Source organism: Armigeres subalbatus, chromosome 1, assembly GCF_024139115.2.
Source record: "Armigeres subalbatus isolate Guangzhou_Male chromosome 1, GZ_Asu_2, whole genome shotgun sequence".
In the NCBI taxonomy this organism is placed as follows: Eukaryota; Metazoa; Arthropoda; class Insecta; order Diptera; family Culicidae; genus Armigeres; species Armigeres subalbatus.
The window spans coordinates 308,850,000-308,863,049 of NC_085139.1; the positions used below are offsets into that span (position 1 = coordinate 308,850,000).

Here is a 13,050-nt window from a genome sequence, read left to right on the forward strand (position 1 = left end):
TAACTTGGTGCTACGCCGACAATATAGTCCACTCTTGTTAAAAACGAGCGAACGCGACTGAAGCGCTTCAACGGATGGCGGTCCAACTATTTAATCATAGCAACGCGTTGCGGCAGATCGTTGCCTTTCCAACAACAAGCAGAGGTGCATCGTTGCTTCCAAGATAAAACATTCTCTTGTTGCTCCCATAACAACGCGTGGAGGTGCATTATTGCTTACACAACAACCAAAATAAATTCCAATGTCAGTTGTTCTACGGCTCTGTTCATTGTATATTTTTCAATGCATTTTATTGCCGCTTCCATTTATTTCGTGCATTTTTCAGAATGAAGATATCCTCACACCTCAAGAATCTCCCGGCCTGTGTTTCGAAAGAGAGTCATCCTCTACCGGTTTCGCATGTAAAATGAAAATTTCGATGCCACTTGTAATGAACAAGGATTATAATCTGGCGGAAATTTTTCCCGAGCTGTTACGCTACGTTAACTTCGGATTGACTCAAAGACTACACGGTTAGAAAAAAGTACCTAATTTTAGGTACTTTTTTTCTCTTGCATCTCCTTCCCTCTTCCCTTTGTTGTCATAAAATGAAGAGCAAAACCACTCAACAAGGGCATTAAAGTGTGGGAACCCAACGTTGAGTAATCTCATGTTTACAAAAGTTGAGTGAAATTCAACATCTTTTGGACCCCCAAATGTACACATTTTGGACACCCCCTTTTAGTCTGTTCAAAAATGAATTTTCAATTTGCACAGGTCATTTGAGCTAAAGTAAAGTCTTATCTTTCGATTGACATGCATCAATTAGGAGATTGCAGCGATTTAAATTTGCAATTTCAACATGAACTGATTGTGTTCGTTCTGAGTTATTCAATGATGTATGCAATTTGAAGCGTAACGCATTGTAACGCTCGCCTTCTTGAATAAAATGATATCATTAACATTTAATCAAAATTCAAAACACATTTGCAGCAATCTTATTTGCATAAAGACCATGCGGGATTCATCAGCGGCATTGATTTTAGTTCAGATATCAAGCAAATGTCGACAAGAGGGTCTAAAATATGTAGAGGTCCAAATCAAGTTGATTATCCTAATTTTTCGGTAAATGAGATGGACTTTGATGTTTGTTTTCATTCGGATTCTGATAAACTTATTTCTCGAAGAACCTTAGCCGGCCCTGTAAACATACTGTGAAACAATATTAAATTTCCGGTTCAGGCATCCCTTAATTGTCAAAATCGGATGATAATAGACAGAGTTACAATATATTTATTTAATTTCTCTCAAAATTTGCTTAACCCTGTTAATGTGGTCGCGTACAGCATCTTATTTTAAACTCTGTTAGAGGAATGTCTAGAAGTACACTAAATTAATGATTTCGTGTGTGTTACTTCTACGTGAAGTTGAACGATTTACAATGATATGGAAATGCTAATATCATCTTCCAAACTTGGACGTACATGTTCATGATAGCATTAGAGGCGAAAGTATAGAATTGATAGTTCCGTTAGGATACGGCAGGCATGAAGAATGTTTTTATAGAAGTCGATTTGAAAGCGAGCGGAGGGCAATATTTGTGATGGCACATATCACACGACCTTCCTTCTGCCAAGCTCCCGTATGAAGGGGGAGGGAAGAATATCAGTGTGGAAGCTGATATATCTCCACTGGCAGAAGGAAGGTGGTTTGACTTGCTCATATGCCATCGCGTGCGGAAGGATTTGCTATCGACGAGTACTGTCTCCAAATTTCTAATATGACATCAGCATTTAGTCGAATAGGATTTTTATTCCACAGTTCTGTTTTCTCATTGCGTCCGTCTCTTCCACACTGATATTCTTCCCTCCCCCTTCATACGGGAGCTTGGCAGAAGGAAGGTCGTGTGATATGTGCCATCACAAATATTGCCCTCCGCTCGCTTTCAAATCGACTTCTATAAAAACATTCTTCATGCCTGCCGTATCCTAACGGAACTATCAATTCTATACTTTCGCCTCTAATGCTATCATGAACATGTACGTCCAAGTTTGGAAGATGATATTAGCATTTCCATATCATTGTAAATCGTTCAACTTCACGTAGAAGTAACACACACGAAATCATTAATTTAGTGTACTACCCTCGGTGGGGGCATCCATCAATTCAGCTGTTATTGGTCGACGGTACAGCAGCAGTGCCTTTCTCTGCTTTGTTCTCTCCGAGGCAGCCAAGTTGGTTGCGACGAGACGGACGCAATGAGAAAACAGAACTGTGCAATAAAAATCCTATTCGACTAAATGCTGATGTCATATTAGAAATTTGGAGACAGTACTCGTCGATAGCAAATCCTTCCGCACGCGATGGCATATGAGCAAGTCAAACCACCTTCCTTCTGCCAGTGGAGATATATCAGCTTCCACACTGATATTCTTCCCTCCCCCTTCATACGGGAGCTTGGCAGAAGGAAGGTCGTGTGATATGTGCCATCACAAATATTGCCCTCCGCTCGCTTTCAAATCGACTTCTATAAAAACATTCTTCATGCCTGCCGTATCCTAACGGAACTATCAATTCTATACTTTCGCCTCTAATGCTATCATGAACATGTACGTCCAAGTTTGGAAGATGATATTAGCATTTCCATATCATTGTCTAGAAGTAATTTGATTAAAAACGTAAAGCAGTACGGAGTTGGACTTTTCTCATACTGTGTATCAAGTGTGACATCACAAAATAAAATTTGAAATCTAAAAATTGCGTTTATTATGCAGTAGAAGGAAAGCCTAGCCCCGTACTGCTAACCGTTTTTTAATTAAATTGCTCCTAAAATGTTTGAGACGAGTTTTAAAAAACTTCCCGTATGTTTCCCCGTGCAATTTTTTTCAAATATTATCCTTCGACTTCTTCTTCTTCATGCAGCCTTTATTCGCCAATAATGATAAATTTATGAGGATGATGATGATCTCTGCGATAACAAACGACACAAGACAAACGCCAAATAGATTGCACCTTACCAGAACCTTTTTAGATTGTGGCGGCCATCGAAATTATTTTTTTTTTGTGATATTTTCGGCTGATTTTGATGATAATTATATTGTGGCAGCTATTACCGCACATAAAATGCTGGATAAATGACGAAAACAGAACAATATAACCTAAGTTATTGAAATTTAAAATTTCCAGGATCGAAAATCATTTTGGTACAATATGAACGGAGCTTTAAATTTCAAGAACAGCACTAGCGCCACACCAACAAACGGTGGCTTCAAGAACTAGTGATTGTTTCACGGGGTTGCACAAACCCCCATATATTGATGGAGTCAATGGAGTAAATTGTAAAAACGTAACTCAACCTTAGGCTGGTTTTCGAAGCCGACGACATGAATCTCCAAGCTCCAGAGCGCTGATTAATTGGGAAAGAAGCGGATACGAATTTGGTGGATCTGCTGAACCCTCTGACTGATTAGAGCTCTGTGTAAAGGTGAGATTCAGAAATGCCAAAAGCAATGAAATCAGATCTCTAAACAAAAACGAATTTGGAACTCATAAGAAGAAGCAAAAAAATGTTTGAACTTCAGTACCGATGCATGGTCAAAATCAGTATTATCCCACTTATTGTTAAGCCGAAACTGATTGAGGGGCGCGCCTTTGAGAGTTGGTATAAGCCATTTTTCGAAGGGTATAAATAGCGGTACCTTAATCTAAAGAGGCCTTACGAAATATATAAATAAAAAATGACTACTTTATTTGCTTCTCAATAGAAAGACATGCACTAAACAAATGACACGGGTATACTACAAAAGTTCAATGAAATGGACGCAGTGGTTCATCCCGAACAAAAAAAAAACCCATATATTTTTTTATGGTTAGTGCTCAAGTTGGCGTGTATGATATTGTTGGTCGAATAAAATGATTGTTCGTGCCGCTGTTGGTAAAACTTGATGGATGTTTGAATAAACGAGAGGTGGAGTCAATGTTGGTCAAACTGCTTGACCGTGTGTACGTTCCGTAACACACATATCAGTGGTATAAAAATGTGATTAGTTTTCGAGAATACAGGGGAAGGGGATTATGTGTCCCTGGAAATAACGTGTGTCCAGTTTCCCCTAGTGTTATATACCAATCGACTCTGTTCGACAAATTGATGTAATGTGTTTGTGTGTGTGTGCGTGTGTGCGCAGAAAAATTTCACTAATTTACCAGATACTTATTCTTAACCGATTTACTCGCTACGGGTTGCAATCGACGATGAATCTTGTTCCATGGTTTTCTATTAAATGGGCAATAGGCTCAAAATAAAAATCTTAAAATCTTAAAAATTTATTAAAACACAAATTTTAAATGAAAAAGCCGTGCAAAAAAAACTTACTTATTTTTTAGGCACTTAACCTCAACCGATTTGTTCGTGACAAGTTGCATTTGACGGAGAATCCTGTCCCATTTTTCTTTAAAAATTGTTAAATCGAACCGTGGGATAGAAAGTTATGGTCAAAATTCATTTCATTCATTCATTCATTTATTTAGTTAACATCTAAACAGATAACACTGAATCAACAATTTGACGCCACAATGCACGGTTCGAGGCCGCATCTCTCCATCCTCGGATACGCCCCACGCTCGCCAAGTCGTTCTGCACCTGGTCTGCCCATCTCGCTCGCTGCGCTCCACGCCGTCTGGTACCTGCCGGATCGGAAGCGAACACCATCTTTGCAGGGTTGCTGTCCGGCATTCTTGCAACATGTCCTGCCCATCGTACCCTTCCGGCTTTAGCTACCATCTGGATACTGGGTTCGCCGTAGAGTTGGGCGAGCTCATGGTTCATTCTTCGCCGCCACACACCGTCTTCTTGCACACCGCCAAAGATGGTCCTAAGCACCCGTCTCTCGAATACTCCGAGTGCTTGCAAGTCCTCCTCGAGCATTGTCCATGTTTCATGTCCGTAGAGGACTACCGGTCTTATTAACGTCTTGTACATGACACATTTGGTGCGGTGGCGAATCTTTTTCGACCGCAGTTTCTTCTGGAGCCCGTAGTAGGCCCGACTTCCACAGATGATGCGCCTTCGTATTTCACGACTAACGTTGTTGTCAGCCGTTAGCAAGGATCCGAGGTAAACGAATTCCTCGACCACCTCGAAGGTATCCCCGTCTATCGTAATACTGCTTCCCAGGCGGGCCCTGTCGCGCTCGGTTCCGCCCACAAGCATGTACTTTGTCTTTGACGGTTATGGTCAAAATACTAATTTTGAAACTAGTACTCGGAATAATTAGGGTTTCTTTATCAAATGTTTAATTCGACAATGAAATGTGCTTCAACCAGCTTACTTACAAGTTGCTCAAGGAACCATGCCTCATCACAGTGTCATCAGAGTTATCTTGTCGGTGTTCTTTTGTTTCGTGAAGAAAACATTCTCATTTCACCCGCATGTTCCACTATTTTCTCCATAAGCTTAAGGACTCTCCCAAGTTCGACGCAGTTCCACAATTGTGACACTTCCATTGCTTTCGCTCTTCTCCGGTGCCTCCTGTTACGACATTTTCCCCCAATTTCATAATCCATTAGTCATCGCACAGGCATTTGCGAGCTCGCGGTCATCGAAACGAGTAGGTAAGCAGCAGGCAGGCTCGGTTCTATACCTTCCGTCCGTGTCCGTGTCCATGAATCACCACCACCCCATCGAAAAACGCTGGCTCTCCTGTACGAGTTTTCCACAAGCTTTCTCCCGTAGCTCACTCTCTCTCTTTATGTCTTGCTATGCAAACATGTCATACATTGGGGGTAGTTGGTTTCGAATGCGTCCTTTCAAGGTGTTTTAGTTTTTTAGGATGACATTTTCGAATTTTTGCTTTGTAATATTTTATAAAAAGTGTATAATTACAAATTATAGAGCTAGTGGCGCATTTGCCTCAAGTCATTATATTTTGTTCCAATGTTCACTAATAAGCTGTACAAATAAAGCACTTCGTTCCGATTTTCGACAATCATTGCATGATTATTCAAAACATAAAATGACATCCTCAGTATTATTTTTCACCTTGATGGCGCAATCCACGAGATAAATACGTGTTATTGAGACTCGATTTTATCGAACAAAAAGCATCGTCACTCGCATGGGTGATGATATAAGCAAGGAGCTGATTCCTTCGATTTTTATACCATGAATGTGGGAACTATGAAGTTGACAAAATACAATTCTATGAAATTATGAAAATTTAATCGTAATCACATGAAGTTTACCTGCCGAATATCCAGAATTTGTAAACGTAATCAAATAGACTGCTATGTGTTCGTTTAACCCAACTCCCCCCTCCAACCTGCTAGGCTCTATGTTGTTGCAAATTTCCACCACCCAATGCTGTACAGTCAGTTGTTGCCCCGTTTCGATGATGGGAGAATTTGTGGATGTGTGTAAGTGTTGCGATTTTCATCAACCTGGACTGGACGCTTTTCCATGCAGTTTTTCTTCCTCGTCGGCTTTGGGGATGTATCAATCCGTTGTTAGTAGTGTAGTACTTGAAGTCCTGGTGGTGTCATGAATGAACGTGGTGCGGGTCGGCGCTTGGGTGTGAGTGCTCAGTTTTTCGTCGCATACGTGTATCGATATCCTAGCCGGATGTACCAACTACCAAAAGGCAATCAACCAAGCAGGGTGTGTTAGCAGCGTCGATGGTGTCCTTCTATTGTGCTCGCGGGGGTGACATTCGCAGTTTCGTTCTTGTTGATTGGAGTAGCCATTAGCCCAACACGACGGACACAAAAGCAATCGCAGCATGCATGTTGCTGCTAGAAGAAGTTTGCTCCCTAGCCGAAGGCTACTTCGATGATGATATGTGAAGAAAAAATCAGCTGGAAAGGCTCCGAAGATTCAGAGTGTGACTGCTGCAAAATACGAAATTATTGATTTCTAAGCTGGATGCATACTTTTGTGTGATTTAAAGAAAATTTACAACGTGAAAAGTGGTTTTAAATGTTAAGAACAGTGAAAGTGAAAAAGTAAATTCCATCGATTGTACCGTGAAACTTTGTCAGCAGCGAAAAGCTGTGAGTTTCAAACAAAGAAGAGCCTCGAACAGGAAAGGAATGGCGTGTGTGTGTCATCGGTAAAAAATCGAGAGGTTTTCCGTTGCGGATAGCAATTAGAATCGACGGCAAAATATTAAAGAAAACAAAAAAAGCAACGAACGAGTGCATGGCGTGACCACGGAACACTACATATGTCACCGTCGTCGTTCGGTCGCCAGCGGAACGGGAATGAGCCATCCATAAAGTTAGTATCGAAAAATGTTGCCCATCACAATAATGCTTCCCAAGTTAGCGAAACAAGGGACCCGTTTTTTGATCTAATCATCATCGTCGGTCAGTTTGGACGACGGGCCTAGCCCTGCAATAATGAAAATTGGTTTTGATTCCCCAGCTCAGCTCTCTGTGTCACGTACATATTGATTTATCAAATCTGCCACACTTCGAGCTTGTATGACTTGCTGGTGTCATCGCGGACGAGCGTTCTGGTTGATTTGGCTTTCCGTATCGATACATAAGCCATGCTTTGTGTCCATTAAGCGATGGTTTTTCATTTTAGCGTTTTTTGGTATCATAGGCATTGTCGGTAGGAGCGTAGAGTAGTAGCATGGAACAGATTGGATTACGAGCGCAACATTTGTTGTCATAGTGTTGAGCTGGTCGACGTTGTTCCATTCATTGGACGGCTTTATTTGGGGAATGGCTTTCGTAATGTCAACAATGCGGAAAGACGGATCCACAGGGGAAATGAACGTACTTAATTAGATCAAGGTTACCCAATGTTGTCTCAGTGGGATTGATGACGACTTTAAGTAGGTGGTTGGAAGGGTAGAATCGCGTCTTTGATGGTTGGTTTCAATGTTTTCCTACACTCTGTACAAAAATGTCTGCTCTTTAATTTTAGTCTATCTAAACGATTTGATAATATTAACGAAGTAAGTGCAACTAATAGAGGGATATTTGAATTTTCTAAATGCCATGTCAAACTTACAGCCTTGGCCAATGGCCTTAGAGTTAAGATCGAAGTACTTATTTGTAAAGATTACAACGTGGTGGAATTAAATGGAATAGTACTGAACTCATCTTATGACAGTAAAGACATTCCACTAAATAAGCTTAATATGGCGGATGGAATCCCGATCGGATTCCGAATGGGATCCCGACCGGATTCCGAATGGAATCCCGATCGGATTTGGAATGGAATCCCGATCAGATTTGGAATGGAATCCCGATCGAATTCCGAATGGAATCCTGACCGGTTTCCGAAAGGAATCTCGACCGGATTTCGATTGGAATCCTGACCAAATTCCGGGTAGAATCCTGACCTAATTCCGGATGGAATCCTGACCGAATTCCTAATGAAAGCCTGACCAATTTCCGGAAGGAATCCTGACCGGATTCCGAATGGAATCCTGACCGGATTCCGAATGGAATCCTGACCGGATTCCGAATGGAATCCTGACCGGATTCCGAATGGAATCCTGACCGGATTCCGAATGGAATCCTGACCGGATTCCGAATGGAATCCTGACCGGATTCCGAATGGAATCCTGACCGGATTCCGAATGGAATCCTGACCGGATTCCGAATGGAATCCTGACCGGATTCCAAATGGAATCCTGACCAGATTCCGAATGGAATCCTGACCAGATTCCAAAAGGAATCCTAACCGGATTCCAAAAGGAATCCTAACCGGATTCCGATTGGAATCCTGACCGGATTCCGAATGGAATCCTAACCGGATTCCGATTGGAATCCTAACTGGATTCCGAATGGAATCCTAACCCATTCCGAATGGAATTCTAACCGGATTCCGGATGGAATTATGATCGAATTCCGGATTCCGGATGGAATCCTAACCGATTTCCGGATGGAATCCTAATCGGATTCCGGATGGAATCCTAACCGGATTCCGGATGGAATCCTAACCGGATACCAGATGGAATTCTAAGCGGATTCCAGATGAAATCCTAACCGGATTCCAGATGGAATCCTAACCGGATACCAGATGGAATTCTAAGCGGATTCCAGATGAAATCCTAACCGAATTCCGGATGGAATCCTAACCGGATTCCGGATGGAATCCTGTCCGAATTCCGGATGGAATCCTGTCCGGATTCCGGATGGAATCCTGTCCTGATTCCGGATGGAATTCTGTCCGGATTCCGGATGGAATCCTGTCCTGATTCCGGATGGAATTCTGTCCGGATTCCGGATGGAATCCTGTCCGGATTCCGGATGGAATCCTGTCCGGATTCCGGATGGAATCCTGTCCGGATTCCGGATGGAATCCTGTCCGGATTCCGGATGGAATCCTGTCCGGATTCCGGATGGAATCCTGTCCGGATTCCGGATGGAATCCTGTCCGATTCCGGATGGAATCCTGTCCGGATTCCGGATGGAATCCTGTCCGATTCCGGATGGAATCCTGTCCGGATTCCGGATGGAATCCTGTCCGGATTCCGGATGGAATCCTGTCCGATTCCGAATGGAATCCTGTCCGGATTCCGGATGGAATCCTGTCCGGATTCCGGATGGAATCCTGTCCGGATTCCGGATGGAATCCTGTCCGGATTCCGGATGGAATCCTGTCCGGATTCCGGATGGAATCCTGTCCGGATTCCGGATGGAATCCTGTCCGGATTCCGGATGGAATCCTGTCCGGATTCCGGATGGAATCCTATCCGGATTCCGGATGGAATCCTGTCCGGATTCCGGATGGAATCCTGTCCGGATTCCGGATGGAATCCTGTCCGGATTCCGGATGGAATCCTGTCCGGATTCCGGATGGAATCCTGTCCGGATTCCGGATGGAATCCTGTCCGGATTCCGCATGGAATCCTGTCCGGATTCCGGATGGAATCCTGTCCGGATTCCGGATGGAATCCTGTCCGGATTCCGGATGGAATCCTGTCCGGATTCCGGATGGAATCCTGTCCGGATTCCGGATGGAATCCTGTCCGGATTCCGGATGGAATCCTGTTCGGATTCCGGATGGAATCCTGTCCGGATTCCGGATGGAATCCTGTCCGGATTCCGGATGGAATCCTGTCCGGATTCCGGATGTAATCCTGTCCGGATTCCGGATGTAATCCTGTCCGGATTCCGGATGGAATCCTGTCCGGATTCCGGCTGGAATCCTGTCCGGATTACGGCTGGAATCCTGTAAGGATTCCGGATGGAGTCCTGTCCGGATTCCGTATGGAATCCTGTCCGGATTCCGGAGGGAATCCTGTCCGATTCCGGATGGAATCCTGTCCGATTCCGGATGAAATCCTGTCCGGATTCCGGATGGAATCCTGTCCGGATTCCGGATGGAATCCTGTCCGGATTCCGGATGGAATCCTGTCCGGATTCCGGATGGAATCCCGACCAAATTCCGGCTGGAATCCCGTCAGGATTCCGGAGGGAATCCTGTCCGGCTTCCGGATGGAATCCTATCCGGCTTCCGGATGGACGCCTATCCGGATTCCGGATGGAATCCTGTCCGGCTTCCGGATGGAATCCTGTCCGGATTCCGGATGGAATCCTGTCCGACTTCCGGATGTAATCCTGTCCGGATTCCGGATGGAATCCTGTCCGGATTCCGGATGGAATCCTGTCCGGATTCCGGATGGAATCCTGTCCGGATTCCGGATGGAATCCTGTCCGGATTCCGGATGGAATCCTGTCCGGATTCCGGATGGAATCCTGTCCGGATTCCGGATGGAATCCTGTCCGAATTCCGGATGGACAGGATTCCGGCTGGAATCCTTTCCGGATTCCGGCTGGAATCCTTTCCGGATTCCGGCTGGAATCCTGTCCGGATTCCGGCAGGAATTTTTCCGGATTCCGGCAGGAATCTTGTCCGGATTCCGGTTGGAATCCTGTCCGGATTCCAGCTGGAATTCTGTTCGGATTCCGGCTGGAATCCTGTCCGGATTCCGGCTGGAATCCTGTCCGGATTCCGGCTGGAATCCTGTCCGGATTCCGGCTGGAATCCTAATCGGTTTCTGAATGGAGTCCTGATCGGATTCCGAATGGAATCCTAATCGGATTCCGAATGGAATTCTAATCGGATTCCGAATGGAATCCTAATCGGATTCCGAATGGAATCCTAATCGGATTCCGAATGGAATCCTAATCGGATTCCGAATGGAATCCTAATCGGATTCCGAATGGAATCCTAATCGGATTCCGAATGGAATCCTAATCGGATTCCGAATGGAATCCTAATCGGATTCCGAATGGAATCCTAATCGGATTCCGAATGGAATCCTAATCGGATTCCGAATGGAATCCTAATCCGAATGGAATCCTAATCGAATTACGAATGGAATCCTTATCGGATTCCGAATGGAATCCTTATCGGATTCCGAATGGAATCCTTATCGGATTCCGAATGGAATCCTTATCGGATTCCGAATGGAATCCTTATCGGATTCCGAATGGAATCCTTATCGGATTCCGAATGGAATCCTCATCGGATTCCGAATGGAATCCTCATCGGATTCCGAATGGAATCCTCATCGGATTCCGAATGGAATCCTCATCGGATTCCGAATGGAATCCTCATCGGATTCCGAATGGAATCCTCATCGGATTCCGAAAAGGATTCTCTCCGAAATCTGACAAGGATTCTCTGCGGAATCCGACAAGGATTCTCTCCGGAATCCGACCAGGTTTCCTTTCGGAATCCAGTTTGGTCCAGTCGGAATCCAGTCTCCGGAATCCAGAATCCGGTTAGGATTCCATCCGGAATCCGGTTAGGATTCCATCCGGAATCCGGTTAGGATTCCATCCGGAATCCGGTTAGGATTCCATCCGGAATCCGGTTAGGATTCCATCCGGAATCCGGTTAGGATTCCATCCGGAATCCGGTTAGGATTCCATCCGGAATCCGGTTAGGATTCCATCCGGAATCCGGTTAGGATTCCATCCGGAATCCGGTTAGGATTCCATCCGGAATCCGGTTAGATTCCATCCGGAATCCGGTTAGGATTCCATCCGGAATCCGGTTAGGATTCCATCCGGAATCGGTTAGGATTCCATCCGGAATCCGGTTAGGATTCCATCCGGAATCCGGTTAGATTCCATCCGGAATCCGGTTAGGATTCCATCCGGAATCCGGTTAGATTCCATCCGGAATCCGGTTAGATTCCATCCGAATCCGGTTAGGATTCCATCCGAATCCGGTTAGGATTCCATCCGGAATCGGTTAGATTCCATCCGAATCCGGTTAGATTCCATCCGGAATCCGGTTAGGATTCCATCCGGAATCCGGTTAGGATTCCATCCGGAATCGGTTAGGATTCCATCCGGAATCCGGTTAGGATTCCATCCGGAATCCGGTTAGATTCCATCCGGAATCCGGTTAGATTCCATCCGGAATCCGGTTAGGATTCCATCCGAATCCGGTTAGGATTCCATCCGGAATCCGGTTAGATTCCATCCGGAATCCGGTTAGGATTCCATCCGGAATCCGGTTAGGATTCCATCCGGAATCCTGTTAGCATTCCATCTCGAATCCGGTTAGTATTCTATCCGGAATCCGGCTAGGATTCCATCCGGAATCCGGTTGGGATTCCATCCGGAATCCTGTTGGGATTCCATCCGGAATCGGTTAGGATTCCATCCGGAATCCGGTTAGGATTCCATCCGAATCCGGTTAGGATTCCATCCGGAATCCGGTTAGATTCCATCCGGAATCCGGTTAGGATTCCATCCGGAATCCGGTTAGATTCCATCCGGAATCCGGTTAGGATTCCATCCGGAATCCGGTTAAGATTCCATCCGGAATCCGGTTAGATTCCATCCGGAATCTGGTAAGATTCCATCCGAATCCGGTTAGGATTCCATCCGAATCCGGTTAGGATTCCATCCGGAATCCGGTTAGGATTCCATCCGGAATCCGGTTAGGATTCCATCCGGAATCCGGTTAGAATTCCATCCGGAATCCGGTTAGGATGTCATCCGGAATCTGGTTAGGATTCCACCCGGAATCCGGTTCGGATTCCATCCGGAATCCGGTTAGGATTCCATCCGGAATCCGGTTAGGATTCCATCCGG

At 44.9% G+C, this 13,050-nt stretch overlaps 1 protein-coding gene across 4 annotated transcripts in view; it reads left to right on the forward strand.

The window, feature by feature from the left end:
- The window catches only part of LOC134207899 (tau-tubulin kinase homolog Asator), a 181,327-nt gene that overhangs the window by 27,023 nt on the left and 141,254 nt on the right, over positions 1–13,050 (forward strand). Inside the window, exon 1 of one of the 4 annotated variants that reach the window (XM_062683939.1) lies at positions 6,925–7,249. The exons of the other annotated variants lie outside the window; for them this stretch is intronic. The gene's annotated coding sequence lies outside the window, so the exon portion shown is untranslated. Of the gene's footprint in view, positions 1–6,924; positions 7,250–13,050 lie in introns of those variants that run through there. 4 annotated transcript variants of the gene reach the window in all.